Source organism: Sinocyclocheilus rhinocerous, unplaced genomic scaffold (assembly GCF_001515625.1).
Source record: "Sinocyclocheilus rhinocerous isolate Xijiao unplaced genomic scaffold, SAMN03320098_v1.1 scaffold1595, whole genome shotgun sequence".
In the NCBI taxonomy this organism is placed as follows: Eukaryota; Metazoa; Chordata; class Actinopteri; order Cypriniformes; family Cyprinidae; genus Sinocyclocheilus; species Sinocyclocheilus rhinocerous.
The window spans coordinates 1465798-1470775 of NW_015655715.1; positions in this window are offsets into that span (position 1 = coordinate 1465798).

The following is a 4978-nucleotide window of genomic DNA, read 5'->3' on the forward strand; positions in this document are numbered from 1 at the left end:
ATAATCGCTGTAATTTCTCGCGAGAATTTATGTGAGAAAACGTATTTTCGCTGATGGTCGGGAACACCTCTTCACTGAATGTTTTGTAGTGTGTGCACCTTGTTAGTGTTGTGTTGTGTAGTATGCGCGCAGCTATGACAAGACGACGACAGATGAGAACAAATCTTGTTGCGTAGTGTGAGCAACACAGTGATTCGGCTAGTCTTTCAATCCTGTAGTGTGAGCCCGGCTTAAGGTGTTTCCATGTCTATACTGCACTTCAATAATGCGACTAAAATAGGAATACTCCACATGTCTTAATTCGATTAGTGTTTACTTCGATTATGACTTTAGCCGGATTAAGGTAATCAAAAATCTCTGTTTACATGGTAGATTCTTAAAAGTATTGTCTTAATCGTATTAAAATCAGAGTATTGTTGTCCATGTAAACGTACTGACTGTGTCGCTCACATTATGAGATCACGTTGCGATAATATCAAACAGGTTTGAAAATATCGTAGCGTCTGTGATAGCTCGAGACAGGTTCGGATCATGTTGCTGACCTGCTCATACTTAGCGAGCTTCGGCGACCGCAATGAGCACCGATTTGGTCACGATCCGGGGGTTTTGTCGCAGACTGTGGAAATCTGTCTGCGACATCAAAATCCAGCCAAAAATCCTGTAGTGTGAGCCCGGCTTAACCGGCATGCATCTCGCGGTGATCACCGGTGATCGGTTCTGCTCAGATTTTGCTCATCTCAAACAATGGGTGCAGTCAGAATGAGAGTTCAAAATGAGAGTGCATATACAGATAATGGCTTTATTGCACACCCCTTGTTCATTTGCACCCCTGTGAAATTAGAGACAACAATGCATTCTTTGTGGGAAAGTTTAACTGCATGTGCATACTGCACATATTTCTTTCCATCTTTTTGGAACTCATAATTAAATGCTTTGTCTGTGATATCCTCCAAACAGCTGCTTGCTTAGAGGTGATGAAAGTTCCCTTTAGACTTCTTGTGGTTTTCTTTGAAGAGAAGCAGACCTCGATTATAGCGCCTCATTTGTTTGTGCTGAACCGCTTTCAAATCAGCAGTTAAATAGAGTTTGAAGCAGTGCACGAAATTAACTGGAGGAATATCATTTAAAATGGATTGGTTGCTTGGAATATTTCTCACTATACTTAATGAATGACTTCAAATATAAAGCAGTCAGCGTTCCATCAGGGAACTCTTTTAGGAAAGATAAGCATTTTACGCAAGTCAGCAAGGCTGTGCAAATTTGTTGTGCACTTTATGCAAAATGCAGACAGCTGAATCAACAGAAACACTGCTTCTTTATTTCACACTAGGTCTGAAGCAGGGCTTTGTGACTGGTGGTTCACATGTTTGAAGCAGTAAAAAATATGTTAAATGGAAATAATAAAACAAAACTGACCTTATAAGTGTGCATAGTTAGATGTATTAATGTCTTTTGCTTTTGGTGTCAAAAGTCCAAACAAACCATACAGTATTTTGACACAAATACATAAGTCATTTACCAATAAGGTTAAAACTAAAACAGTATTTGGCCCAAGGATTGTCCTGTGTGTTAGTTTGGTAAATCAAACCAATTATGCATTTACAAAATAAATAATATTCCACTGAAATGTCCGTAATTTTGCATGTTAAAAATATAATTTATTGAAGTGAATGAAATAAAAATTTTGAAGCAAAAAGATATGTATATTATTATAAATGCATATAAAATCTGAAGTAGAAAGACTATATATATTTGCTATACACTCAATACACAAGAAGGAGGAGTTTGCATCCATCATACATTTTGTGTTAGATTGTTAGATACTGAGGACTGGCAAGTCAGAGTGAGTTTTTCGAGAGAAAGATTTGATCATATCCCAGCAAATCCCCCATAGGCCCACACTGAGCCTAGCGGTATATTCTTTTACGATCAAGGTGCCTTTCATGGTCATATATGCTATTATACTCATAAAATGCTTGAAATTAATAACCTATCTGTGTTAATGCACTTTTAAATAAAGCATTAATGCTAAAGATTTGCTTTATTACTGCAGGCTGGGTGTGCAGAGCACTATTTTCTCTTAGAGCCCTGCTTAATTTATATGCCAGGTTGACAGTGTCATCAGATAGGTTTTGCAATGCCCTAGAATTCTATGATTCAATTAGGCTTTCATGCCTTGGCTGCATGGTTGGCTCGCTGGCGTTTGATAAGTAGCCCATTTAAAAAGATAGATGTCTCTGAGCACAGAAATGCTCTGTAAATGATTCCACACCGCTATCTGCTTAGTGCTGAATATGAGACTGTGCGTTCCAGAAAACACGATAGAGAGCCGAAATGCATTCATCATGGAGGAAATTTAACAGTAACATTTCAGACAATTTTCTGCGTGCCCATGCAGGGTTAGTTTGGTGTGATCAGCTGTGCGACTGGTGTTCACTTTTGCAAATTTGATCGATCCTTCAGTCAAGTCAAGTCAAGTCACCTTTATTTATATAGCGCTTTTAACAATACAGATTGTGTCAAAGCAACTGAACAGCATTAATTAGGAAAATAGTGTGTCAATAATGCAAAAATGACAATAGTAAACACTAATTTTTCAGTTAAAGGCAGTTCATCATTGAATTCAGTGATGTCATCATCCAGCTCAGTTCAGTTTAAATAGTATCTTTGCAATCATTTGCAATCAAGTCAACGATATCGCTGGAAATGAAGTGTCCCCAACTAAGCAAGCCAGAGGCGACAGCGGCAAGGAACCAAAACTCCATCGGTGACAGAATGGAGAAAAAACCTTGGGAGAAACCAGGCTCAGTCGGGGGGCCAGTTCTCCTCTGACCAGACAAAACCAGCAGTTCAATTTCAGGCTAGCAAAGTCACATTGTGCAGAGGAATCATCTGGTTCCTGTGGTCTTGTCCCGGTGGCCGTCTGAGACAAGGTCTTTACTGGGGATCTGTATCTGGGGCTCATCTAGTTGTCCTGGTCTCCGCTGTTTTTCAGGGCTGTGTAGGTCCTTTCTAGGTGCTGATCCACCATCTGGTCTGAATATGTACTGGATCCGGGTGACTGCAGTGACCATCTGATCTGGATACAGACTGGATCTGGTGGCAGCGGTGACCTCGGAATAAGAGAGAAACAGACTAATATTAGCGTAGATGCCATTCTTCTAATGATGTAGCAAGTACATCGGGTGTTATGGGAAGTGTTCCCGGTTCCGGTTGACCTAATTAATGCAGCCTAAAAATCCTTTAACGGATTTGAATATTAGAGGCGTATTAGTGTGTTATGTGTAAGCCAGGTTGAAGAGATGGGTCTTTAATCTAGATTTAAACTGACAGAGTGTGTCTGCCTCCCGAACAATGTTAGGTAGGTTATTAAATAGGAAAAGGATCTGCCGCCCGCCGTTGATTTTGATATTCTAGGTATTATCAAATGGCCAGAGTTTTGAGAACGCAGCGGACGTGGAGGACTATAATGTAACAAGAGCTCGTTCAAATACTGAGGTGCTAAACCATTCAGGGCTTTATAAGTAATTAGCAAGATTTTAAAATCTATACGATGTTTAATAGGGAGCCAGTGCAGTGTTGACTTCAGTAGCATAAATGAGGTGATGTGGCTCAGATTTAAAAGGAAAACATGAAAAATAGTAGGCAAGAATTCCACAACACAGTTTCATCATAAAATCTGAATGCTAGTCTATGTTTAATTTTCTTATTCTGTACCTGTAAGTAATTACAGATATCTTAATATCATCATTTTAGATATTTGCATTGAGCAAATTAAAATTGATCCACTGCAGTGAATGGGTGCCATCAGAAAGAGAGTTCAAGCAGCTGATAAAAACAATAATCCACAGGACTTCGGTCCATCAATTAACGTCTCGTGAAGAGAAAAGCTGCATGTTTGTAAGAACATCACCATTAAGGCGTTTTTAACATTAAATCATCACTTCTGGCCAAAATTTGTCCATAATCTATAATAATACATCCTTCAGTTAAGAAGTGGAGCCGTGTGGATTACTTAGCTGTTTTATCAGCTGTTTGTACTCTCATTCTGACGGCACCCATTCACTGCAGATGATCCAAGTGATCTACTGCAACTGTAAATTTCTCCAAATCTGTTCCAATGAAGAAACCAACTCATCTACATCTTGGATGGCCTGAGAGTGAGTAAATTTTCGTTCAGATTATATGAGTGGTTTATATACATGCCTGTGAATCATTTGGGTAATCTAATTTTTTAACACTTCTCACTTTTTTCTTCCACTTCTTTGTTTGTTATCGAATGGCATACCACCACAAAGGTCTTATCCTCATTGGCTGCTTCGTGAGCATTACTTTTTCTCATACTTAAGTCTACAAAAGAGTTTTGGGCTTTTTTCTTCATATGAAAGTGTACAAGTGCTTCGTTTTTATCACAGTGTTGCTTGGTTGCTTTTTGATGAAACTGGCTATCATTGTTGTCATGAATCGGTTTTATGATTGCATTGACCTTGCCCTGTATCACTAAATGGCTCAACAACTGTGATGGATTCTAAGCAATAGTAAACTATAGCTGGTTTGAGAGGGACAGTTATGCTTAGCAAAGACTCAGACACAGGGATGAAATCTTTTTTTGAGGGTCTGGCTACTCTTGCGTGCTGACAAACAGGCTGTGTCCAAAAGCAAAATGTAGTGGTGATTTGTTGGAGCACTCCCACTGGACTCTTATATAAAATATCACACTTATTTCAAAGTGCCATTTTTGCAATCCATTGTTGTCTTGTGACGAGCATTAAAGCATCATGACTTTCTTGAATTCTTTAACAGCATTTCTGACGTCTACATCACTAGCAAAAAAAAAAAAGGTTCAGTTAGTTTATTTAAAATATTTATATTTTATTTTCTATTCTATATTAAATATAGTTATTATATATAGTTATTTAATTTTTTTACGTTTTGTTTTGATGTTTTTATAAAAAAAAAAAGGGAGATTAATTTTGTA